General features: G+C 39.7%; 1 protein-coding gene across 1 annotated transcript in view; it reads left to right on the top strand.

The window, feature by feature from the left end:
- Positions 1–12,064, top strand: part of CTNND2 (catenin delta 2) — a gene marked incomplete at its 5' end in the record, with an annotated part of 536,051 nt that overhangs the window by 414,596 nt on the left and 109,391 nt on the right. The gene's annotated exons all lie outside the window — the stretch shown is intronic.

The following is a 12,064-nucleotide window of genomic DNA, read 5'->3' as shown; positions in this document are numbered from 1 at the left end:
TGATCACAAATTTCAGCTTGAAAGGTTCTGGTGGTTGTTATCCTTTTCCTGGAAGGTAGTGCAACACTGGAACAGAGAAGTGGTGAGATGTCCATCCTTCGATGTCTTCAAGGCTCTCTAACAAAACCACTGACCTTGTCTTGTGTTGATGATAGTTCTTCCTCAGGCAGTCGGCTAGACTTGAGTGACTTCCCACATTTTCCTTCCGACCAGCATTTCTGAGATTCTGTGACTCCAGAGTTTCAAGTCCAGTCCCTGAAAAATGAGGAATACAGAAATTGCAGGCTCTGAAAAAAAATCTGGAAGAGAAGAAAATTCTCTCGCCTCCTTTCCCAACTCAGGGCCATTATTTCTCTTCCCTTGCATTGGTCATGGAGTGCTTGCTGAGAGAGGTGAGCAGGCAAACAGAACACCATGCATTCTACAGTGGAACTGATTCATATTAAGTCCACCCTGTGCAGTAGGTGAGGTATAACGCTGTGGGGGTGAGAAATGACAGTGTAGACAACATATCATGATTGTTATATTAAAGGGGGCTGAATTACAGTTTTAGAGGCAAGCTTAATTTGGGTATTACTTAAGTTTTCTGTGCTTAACTTTCTAACTGTACTGTTTTGTGAAGTATTTTGTAATTCATAATTATGATTAGCAATTGCTTGTATAATTACTTTTAAATGTCAGACAAACATAGAAAGATTTTTGTTTGAAATATCTTTTTTAAATATGGTAGGGCATGTTAATGAGTTTTCATTTGGTTTCTCTAATTTTAAATTGTAGAATAGTTTATGAAGTAAATAAAGTTCTGTGAGTTATTAAGTGGAATTTTGACAGGATTTGACAGGAATTTAAATGCATAGTTATGATATTGGACATATGTAATCAGGTGTTTATTTAAACACACTCTGTTCCACACACTGCAAAATTAAATAATCACCATGACTTGAAACACTAAGCAGACAGTTTGAACACAAGGTACTTAAGTGGCATTTAATTCTCAAATAAAGAATTCCTTTCAGACATACAGTAAAGGGAGATCTGCTTGTTGCTCTTTACATAAATATCATTGCATAAATGCAGTGGAATCACTCTGGAAAACTCAGCTGTAATCAAACAGACCACGGAATGACTGCAAATGCTCTGGAAATCAATTCTGAAGTGTACTGTTTGTGTATTAGAGTAGCATTATGAAACGCACCACAAGTATCTGCTGTTTCAGTTTGATGGCAGGACTGCCTCCTCCGTGGCATCAAGTGCCCAGCTAGAGGGGGGGATCTCTCTGCCAGGTCCCTCAGGAAGAGGAGCAGGGCCAGACTGTCCATGGAATGGGTTGCTGTTCTCTTTGGGAGGTTGGACAGGGTGATGCATTCTTTGCAGAAGGACGTTTTCAGCTTTTTTGTGTAGCAGTGCACTGCCTTGGTTGAATGAACTTCTATTCATCCCATAAGCAATGTGTGTTTCAATTAAATTTCATTCTTTGCTGACTGTCACACAGTGGAAGTTAAAAATACAGTATGACAAAGGAAAAGAGAGAAGTGGGATTAAAAAAAAAAGATACTACCAAAAGAGACATGGATTAAGCAATTTTTCTGGAAGAAGAAGGGCCGGGGGGGTTGTCAGTAATTATCACTTTTTCAAATACATGTTTTTAATAGGAAGCTCATGATCTCACAATTGCAGTTACAACCTGCTGTTCGTAATTGTTGACATCAAGTTGAAATTGCAGTCAGGAAAAAGTGTTGAGCTTTACATGCACAGTGTCTAAAGTGCCATTTACAAGTCACTAAAATCAATTAAAATCCCCTGAAGATCGAGATTAAACTTCAAAATTTGATGCAAAATATTGATATTACATTTTTTGAAGGAATGGAGGTAGGCAGAAAACAGTGGATTTTTCATTAATTCATTTTCCTAACTACTAGAACTTTGGAACATGTAGGTGTTATTTTTTGATCTCATTGATACCTCCATCTTTTTCTGGAGTTCTCTGGACTTGTATACAGAAATATTTCCAGAACTCTCTGCTGTTTATTTCAGAGAGACTTCATCATTAGGCTTTTAAACAAAGATGGTTGCACTTAATCTTTGAAGTAGTTTCTGTGTTTGTGCTTGTTACTGCTGTTCTTTCTGGGTATTAATAGTACCAATCACTTCTCTGGCACCGTGATTTTATCTTATTGTCATACTTCATTCAGTGGGATAGATTGCTAAAGCAAGTTTATGATATGACAGGCTGCCTGAATCTTCTGGGGCAGGTTATAGTGCCACTCTTCAAGTGGAGTTTGGGTTATAAATATGTAAATTGAAGACCTAAGTGGCCTAAAGCTCTTTTATTTAGGGAAAGGGGGAAAGAGGCATGGTGAATGTTATTAAATGATTATGGTAAGAGGCTACATCAAACAGCAAAGGCAGGTGTATGAGATTTTGCCTTCTGAATAATAAGTGTTAAACAGCTCATTTTAATTAGGCATGTTCTCAAGAAATGTTTCACTGTACAGATTGTAATTCCAACATTCAGCCATGTGCATTCAAGTGGCTTTGCTCGCAGCCCTCCCAGCAGTATCACTGGCTGGTGGAGGCAGTAGTTGAAGCAGCCCAGCACAGCCACAAAAGGTGGGTGTAACCACTGAGGTTTGTGTTTTCCATCTGCCAGGTTGCTGCTTTCCATGGCGATTCTCAGAAAGCAGAGGACATTCATGACAGTGATGTTGCGTAGCTTAATACTGTGATGCTGAGGGCAACTTTTTAGGTAAAATGATCAGGCAAGAGTGCAGGTATTACTGGTAAGAAGTAGGCTCAAAGATTAAATTAAAATTGGGCATGGGTTACAACTTAGGTGTTGTGACCAAGAGTTTTGTCTTAGGGACTTGTCTACATCATGGAAGAGCAGAAAGCAAAGAACCACAGAATACTTGTTTCTCAGTAGCTCTGCCTGTGAATACTGTCAGAGTAGATCACGTGTCCCCAGAGGAAGATAGTGCAGGGTAAATACTGTGTATGAAATTAAAATAACTTTTCTGTAAGCTTCCTCCAGCAGAAGAAGCCATAAAGTGCCTGTGTGTCCCTGGTGTGTTTGGTGGCACCTGTTAGTGCCAGCGGGTGTATGTGGAGTGTGGGTGTACAGCTCTTCCCTTCATCTAAAGACAGTCTGGTTACATACAGCTAAAAGACATCTCTTTCCAGGGCTGTGCTCAGAGGGACACTTACCTGCTGCCAGCATCCAAGGATGCAGGGAGAGGTGCTTGTACCCAGCAAAGCCCAAGTCATAATCTGATCCTGATTACAGTGGGGAAGAGAGTCTGAGCCTCAGCTGAGGCCTCTCCAATACCTCAGTCCCATGTGGTATGAGAGGCTGTAGGGCCCTCAGTGGCATAACATCCCAGAGAACAAAATCCACAGAATGAAGAGGAAAATACAGGACTGACATGGCCTACCAGTCCAGGAATACATAAAATTATACGAACAGCTGATTTTAAACATGATGTAGTTATGACTTTTGGTTTATTGAGGAGCTGAGATTCAGGGGATCTTAGATGGAGACTATATACTTTGCATTTGTGGAGGCCAATGAATTTCAGCCTAGTCCAATTAAGTATGCAGGTTTTAGGACATTCAGAATAGTAGACCTTTAACCAAAAGTGCTGCTCAGTCTTCAGTGGCTTTAGGAGTGGAAAGAGAAGGCATATCAAGACCATTATAAGCAAAACTGAGAGAGTCAGCTACCTAATGAGTTGTGTCAGGGAGCAGCAGGAGCGGTGCTGCTCCCTGGGGTCAGTGAGTCAGGAATTGAGGGTGTCTGCAACATGGACACGCAATGTCCTTACCAATGGGCTCAGCCAGGGGAACAGAACTTGGGGGACAGCAGTGGGTCCTGTTGGCAGGCCAGGCAGCATCCTGTGGCACCAGTGGATCAAGTAATGTCCAAGGCAGAGGCAGGAAATGCAAACAAAGAAAAAGAAAGAGGGCTGGGGACCAGCACTGCTGCAGCATCGCTTGGACAGGGCTCCAGGCTTGTCTGCAGAGGGAGCTTGGGCCATGGGCACTGGTCTGTAAAGCTGGCAGGTGAGTAGGTAGATATTTAAAAAATGAGGTAACTCAAATAATAAAGAAGTGTAGGAATGACTTTAATAATAATTAATAAATTGCAGGGTAATTCTACCTTTCTCAGTGCAGTGTCCATAAATGAATCATCTCATGCAAAACAGACAGGTAGTTTATCAATTACGATCACGTGAGCCTTCTGTATCCCTTCTGTTCTGGGCAGAAATATAACTCAGGCACAAGGAACTGGAACATAGTGATACTTGATTCATGCAGTTATCATCTTGATGGAGTGTCACTTTACCAGAGCCACCTGTTCAGGAAGGGAAAAAAAAAAAAACCACTAGTATTTGGTATTAGCATATTTATTTCAGCAACATTTGGCAATGGAAGTCAACTCTGAGCTGGGGAATAAGTGTTGAGCTTCCTGAAGTTGTATTAAATAATTTGCACTCTTTTATACCTAATACAGGAAAATTTACTGTAATTCTGGGAACCGTGTTTGCATTGCACCAGAGGAAGCTATGCTGTTGACTGACAATTAACTGAGAATGGTAAAATAATAATTACAAAATCAGAATGAGTGTGTATTCATAAAAGGACACCTTTATAAGCTGTAATTATCTTGTTGCTAATTTGGTCTCTGACTGGCACAGAAAGCACACAATGGATTAAACTCTTCCCAGGCATAACACCACTACAATCAAAGCACTGTGTTAGAGGTGATGTTTGTACACAGAGTGTGTTGTAAAAGCAGGTCACACAGGAGCAAGCCTGATGCTGCTGAGTGTCTGTCATTCAGGGAATGTTTATCTGTCAACTAAAGAATAATCACAACCGCTGAAATCCTTTAGTGTAGGAATAATTATTGGGAGATTGAGGCTGAAGGTTGCCACAGCATCAGTAACTTTGTCCTTGAAAACAGCTCTCAACTTTGTCTGCTGGTTCAGTTTGCATAATTCTCCCCCCACTCTTTTTTTCGTTCTTGGTCAGTCATGAGTTTTTAGAACACAAATACACTCTGCCCCTTGGCCCAAAGAACATATAGTAGAGACCCTATGTAATGTGAGACTTGGTGGAAATAGGGTACACAGAAGTGATCATTAGGTAAAGAACGCAATGATTCTGCAGAAGCCTTTACTCACTCAGATACACACAGCTTCTGCAAAGTCCATTTTGGGGCATGGAGGGGAAAGGCTGGAGAAGGGGTTTGCCCTCTTCTTTTACTGCATACAAGTGTTTGAGTTCAATTTATAGCAAGAATCAGCATGAAGCAAATGCAGTAACATGCTAAATGTATACATTTGCCGATGGGAGGGTAAAATATCTGAAGGCAAACATAATAGTACATTTCATGGCAAAGCAAATGACCAAGTGGAAGAAGAGAGCCTGCTATTCATGCAAGAGTTTCATGAGCATCTCGAGACACCAGTGGGAAATTGGAATTTGGTGTTTAGTTTAACAGGAATGAGTGAATTGACTCGAAAGGTATGTGTTAAAAGGGAAAAATGAGATCTCTGAGAATGAGTAAGCTCCGCCCCGTAAGTAATTACTATGACATAAAACACAGTCAGGCACTGAGACAGCACAGTGCAGGCTTTCGTAAGAGGCTGGTTTTGGCAGAAGAGCCAAGTTGTCAGACACCATCCATGGGGTATAAGCTAAAGGGGTAGAGAGCATCAACCACAGTGCTAGTAGGAGAGAGCGTTTGTTCCTCATTTTATATGGCACGGACTAGGTGGGGCTAAGTAGGGTTCTGGTAGAGTGATTCCCTTATTTTTTTACAGTTTTTTTCGAGCAGCAATGATGCACAACGGCTCATTAGACTGAAGGGCATGCTAGAGGGTCAGTTCTTTCATAATTTCTCAGTTTGCACATAAAGCTGTTTGGAGATATGATGAAGTGACATAATCTCAGGTAGGATACGCACTCTGGCAATTTAAGGTTAACTGTAAGGAAAAATAGGACATGAACACACATATCTGTTTCTTATGCTGAAGGCACATTTAGCAAATACACAGGAACTACAATTTATTATGCATCATTTATTTTTTATTTTTTTTTACAATTAGGTAATTTATTATAATTAGATTTTTTACAGGTATGCAGCTTAAACAATCATAACACTGTGAGATGTTATTAGTGGGAAGCAGGATAGATACTTCGCTGTTTTTAATGGAGCTAAAGCATAAAATAAAAAAAATGAGGGGAGAGATTATTCTAGAAATAGTAAAATGCAGTGTAACTGGAACAGTATCATAATAATGAATTATATGACTGGAAAGAAACAACATGAGCAAATAATAAATGAATTTTGACATGCCTAACTGAAAATTGTGAAAGAAGTGCTGGTAATATAGAGTATGTGGATAATGGCAGTAAAACAAAAAGTAGAACACATGACTAGTAAGTAGTCTAGACTAGAACAGGGAGAAATGAGTTATAAGACAGCATGAGTGGTGTGCCTCAGGGCTCAGTATTGGGGCTCAGTTCTGTTTATTAATCTCTTTATCAATGATCTGCATGAGGGGATTGAGTGCACTCTTAGTAAGTTTGCAGATGACACCAAATTGGGTGGGACTGTTGATCTGCTGGAGGGTAGGAAGGCCATACAGTGCGATCTGGACTGGCTGGATCAGTGGGCTGAGGCCAATTGTATGAGGTTCAACAAGGCCAAGTGCCAGGTCCTGCACTTGGGTCACAACAACCCCAGGCAGCGCTATGGGCTCGGGGCAGAGTGGCTGGAAAGCTGCTTGACAGAAAGGGATCTGGGATGTTGGTCAACAGCCAGCTGAACATGAGCCAGCAGTGTGCCCAGGTGGCCAAAAAGGCCAACAGCATCCTGGCTTGTATCAGGAATAGTGTGGCCAGCAGGACTAAAGAAGTGATTGTGCCACTTGTAAGGCCCCACTTTGAATCCTGTGTTCAGTTTTGGGCCCATCATCATAAGAAAGACATTGAGGTACTGGAGAGAATGCAGAGGAGGGCAATAAAGCTGGTGAGGTGCCTGGAGCAGAAGTCTGATGAGGAGTGTCTGAAGGAACTGGGGCTGTTTAGCCTGGAGAAAAGTAACCTTATCGCTCTCTACAACTACCTGAAAGGAGGTTGTGGCAAGGTGAATGTTGGTCTCTTGTCCCAAGTAAAAAGTGATAGGATGAGAGGAAATGGCCTCAAGTTGAACCAGGGGATGTTTAGATTGGATATTAGGAAAAAATTCTTCACGGAAAGGGTTGTCAGGCATTGGAACGGCCTCCCCAGGGAAGTGGTGGAGTCACCATCCCTGAAGGTGTTTAAAAGGTGTTTATACGAGGTTCTTAGTGACATGGTTTAGTGCTAGAGTTAGGTTATAGTTGGACTTGATCTTTCTGAGGGTCTCTTCCAACCAAAATGATTCTATGATTTCTAAGGATTTTTAATTTGGTAGAGGAGAAGGATACCTCTCAGTTTTGGACAGAGACTCCAGCTGGAGAAATATCTATAGCAGTCAATTCACTGGGAGTATCAGTATATGCACAGTTGAAGAACATTTGACTTCTGCTTTTCTATGCTATGCTGTAACTTGTTTCATTGAGAGTAGTATTTCATACTTTCTGAAATTCTAATGAGCGTTTTGCTTTGTGACTTCTTATCCTTTATTAAAATTTCTAAGTAGCTGATCAGAAAGAGATGAACCTAATAATCTAATGAACTGATTGGTGTTGTAATTAATTGTGCTTATCTGATTAGTCAACAACCAAAGCTGATTTACCATCCTTTATTCTCAAGGCTCTGCACTGATAATGTTTTTTTTTAAGACTGTAAAATAGATGCAGGAAGGCACTTCAAGCTCAGATGTGACAGGGAGATTGCTTTGTAGGTTAGGGGAATCAACTTACTTAAGCAATCACAATCCTATTTGTTTGTTCCTCCAGATTGATTGATTTACTTACTGCAAGTCATATATTTTTTTTTTCTGGAACCTAGTTTTTATTCATAGGATTTTCAGGCTGGTAACTGTGCTAAATATAACTACTTATATTGTTCATGATCCAATTTTGGTGATTGTCTTTTTCGTTTAATTCTAAAACCAAAGCAAAAGAGCTGTATAACTTTCCAATATTTTTATTTATAAGACCTGAGAAGAAGTGCATTATTAATAATGCTTTCAGTGCTTCAAACTCAAGGCCACATGCAGGCAGACTTACTGAGCTAAGGTGCCTATGGACGTATATGGGAAGAATATGCAATATGTTGTAATACCTGACCCAAAACTCTTTGTTTTGATTTAGTATCAACAGTATCAATTTAAAAATCAACAGAATAAATGGAAAAGTGAAAATTAGGACATAAAAAGTAGAGTCTTATGTCAACATTGAACCCAGAATACATGCTTGTCTAACACAGAGTGAGAAACCAAAGTGATAGTGTCATGAGATCCTGTCTCAAGATTTAAACTAGTTTACCCTCATACAGATTAAGTTAATATGTATGAAATAAGGTCTATTTTTCTTTTTTTTCCTTCTTCTTTTATGATACAAGTTTTGTGTTTGCACAGACATGCACTTGCAGCTGTATATCACAGAACTCGGAGATCTCATTTTAACTTGCCTCCATTTCAAACTGTCTGCTTGTTTGGGAATATAATTGTCTGCTCAGTTGACTGTGAAATTACTGGATTTTTACCTGAATCACAAATTTGTCTTCTTGTGTTGTAGAAGGAATTTGACAGTTGTGGCGCAGAGCTTTTTACTGCACAGGCTTGGGTGCCTTCAACTGAACTTGTGTGACCAAAACTTTAGGAGGTCCTTCAAATATCTGGCCAATGGGTCTGTTTGGCATATGGACTTTTTTCCATGTAACAGGCCTGGTTTGTCTGGGAGACTGACTGACTCCTAGGTGTTTTGATTGTACGTATGAACAAAAAAGGAGACCCAAGTAATACCAGCAATATAAGGAACTATAATTTACTAATTAAACCACTTTTTTTTTATTATTTATAATTAACAATTAAGAGAATGTCTGGACAGCACTAAAGACTCACTGGAATCCAAGACAATTAAATGATTGAGAAAGTTTAAATGCAGGTATTAGACTTCAAATAACCTTCGTTTTTTGCTTCTGTGGTGCAGTGCAACCATATTTTTTCAGTGAAGGCTTTTTCTGAGCAAGCTGGAGGCCACGTTCTAAGTGCCTTACTAAAATGGAGCAGAGGATCACTTCAGAGATTGCAAACTCTCAGGACTTCTTGGGTTCATAATTTCTTGACAGAAGGAACAAAGGATGCATGAACTAGTCCTTTAAGAAAGCAAGATATTTAAGAAATAAACTTCAAAAAAACATAACACAAAGTCACTTTTCTGTAGGTTTGGTCGTGGAGATTGGGTTTCGGGTTTTTTTTGGTTGGTTGGTTGGGTTTTGTTGGTGGTGGTGGTTGCTTTGTTTTGTTGGGTTTTTTTGTTTTTTCTGATTCCAAAAACTAGACTTGTGAAACGTTTTCATGGATTTTTTCATTTGGGAGTTTTATTAAATGAGCAAACTGCTCCATTTGGAAAAACATCATGCTTATTTTTAACTGTTAATTTTATATGATGGTCTGGTCATTTCCTATTACTCTAGATACAATGTATCTTCTGTAGCTAAGACATGCCTGCTAGCACTAAACAATTCAGGATAAAACCTGGAAGCAGCTCAGGAATGCTTTTTGGCCCCATGTTTCATTCTGAAGTTGAACTTTTATCATAATCAGCTCAGGTGTTCAAAGTATTTATGAGTGTATAAATAAGAGGCTCACGTGTATCCCTGAAAAGCACATGAGCTATGCTGGGAATAAGCCAAGGGGAAAGAACTGTCAGAACCAAGAGTTTTTGTTTTCATTTGTTAGTACTAGTTGTTCTGAAGCTAAAACAAGGTCAAATACATCACAGGATGGCAAGAAATTTCACACGCTATGCGAAGTTGGCTAAATTCCTTTTCACAAGTTTCAGATATGAAAGAAAATCCTTTTCCCCAGCTGTTGTATATCTTAAAATGTTGACTGAAGTAGCATGATTTGTCTTTACAAAATTTAAATTTGGTAAATAAAATTCAAAGGATTTTATAAAGTTATCTCAGCAGTGTAAGACATGGTGATAAATACAGTCAGAATAATATTTCTATACTCTTGATAAATTGCTGCCTTTTAGAGATAGTATATTTCTTTGATGCTTATTCTGAACTCTAAACCATTTTGCTTACTTTCCTTTTCAATTGTTCTTATAAATGCAGTTGTAATGCCAAGTTTTTCCTGAGAATATAGTCTACAAAAAATAAAAAGGGAAATATTTTTCTTCCTGTGGAAATATTTTTGTTAGTGCAGCTCATGCAAGATAGAGACTTTCCAGCAGGCCTGAACAGGACAAATACAGACTTCATCTTTCAGTGGAGGAGAAAAGTAGATATAGAAATTATGAACAAATAACCTGAATTTTAATGCTTTAGAAGTTGTTTGAACAGTAATGTAGAGGAAGATAATTAAGAACACCAAATCAGAACAGTTTATAAGCATTTGAAGAAAATAATCTGATAAATAATAGGTAGAATTAAGTTAATTGAAAAGCATTTATGTTTTGTTCTGAATAAGATAACAAGCTGAGAAGGAAAATGAAAAGAAACAGGAGAGACTACATTACAATACTGAGGCATCTCATAGGATATGTTTGAGTTTTCACAGTGACCAGCATAGATGACAGGGGAAGAAGAAATTAGACCATTAATACTTCCTCAGGGTATGGTCCCACCAGCCACAGATATTTCTCTCGGGGTCAGCATGGGGGGCGACGCCTGTATTTAACAGCCTCAGTCACATCCTTCTCCACAGATGAGTCCTGTTGTGCTTGGGTCCATACAAATGTTTAAAGTTACAGTGTCCTCTGGCACGAAATTCGGTAGGACAGAAGTGCCTCAGTTAATGCTGGAACAGTTAGTTCAGGTGCAAGGAGCAACGCGGCTGTACCAGAGTTTGAGCTAAACTGGTCAGCTGTGTGGAGAAGCAATTAATGAGAAGCTGGTGAGAGAGCCAGCAGTACTAGTCTTGTAGTTCCTTCAGACCTTCCATGTCTTCACTGGCTGCTCTGCTGTGCCTTGCAGGTGCACCTCCATTTCTTCCAGTACTGGCAGCAGGGGACCAGAAACCCTTCTGGACTGTTCACACCCTTTCTTCTTTCATACTCAGCAGTTTCGTTTAACAAAAGTTAGGAAGCATATGTCTCTCAGACCATCACCTCTGAATACTGATTCAGAAGCCATTGCTGAAATGCTGTACGGCTCTTCCTTCTTCACCAGCTGTTGGATAGCTATTCAGGTTGCCTCTTCTCTCTGGGAGACTGAATAACACCTCGGTGTTTCATTTTTACATAAAGATCAAAATAAGAGGCCCAAAGCAGTTGTCAGGGTTAAATCCAGGATTCTGAATTTGTGAGGCCAGTGACTTCAGGTTCACTTATCCTCTTTGCCCTGCAAACCTCTTGCTGGCTCCCTGTCTTCCTGAAACAGATGTGATTTCTTTGTTTCTCTTCTGTGAACTTGCCTCTCTTCAAGCCCATATACACTTTTGTCAGCCTCAGCTTCTTTTGGGCAGGACATCTGCACCTCAACTTCACTCAGCTACCATCTCTTTTTTGTTTTAAGCCTTCCTTGTCTGATTCTGTCTTGTGACACCCACTTTTCAAACGAAATGAAAAGTTCGTTCCTATGCACCTTTCACTCTTTCAATCTGCTGGGTTCTGTCTTACTAAATTTTTCCTAATGTGGAAGTGTGTACCCATCTTCTGAATCTTTTCCAGTTCATTTTTGAGATGAGGGGGTCAGAATGGCACATCATAATAAGGATGGTGCATACATACAGTGCTATACTCTGGTTTAGTTTATGTTGCTTGCCTGATGTGCCTTACAGTCCATTTTGCTCATGTGGCTGCTGTTGAGTATTGAGCTATCTCTTCATGGTTGTCTGTTACAATTCCAAGGTTTCGGTGGTCAGTTCTGAGCCCAAAATATTGTAAGTACAATCAGG

This window comes from Streptopelia decaocto (assembly GCF_964273445.1).
Source record: "Streptopelia decaocto genome assembly, chromosome: 2".
NCBI lineage: Eukaryota > Metazoa > Chordata > Aves > Columbiformes > Columbidae > Streptopelia > Streptopelia decaocto.
The sequence above is the reverse complement of the archived record's forward strand: the minus strand, read 5'-3'. Positions and strand labels throughout refer to the sequence as shown.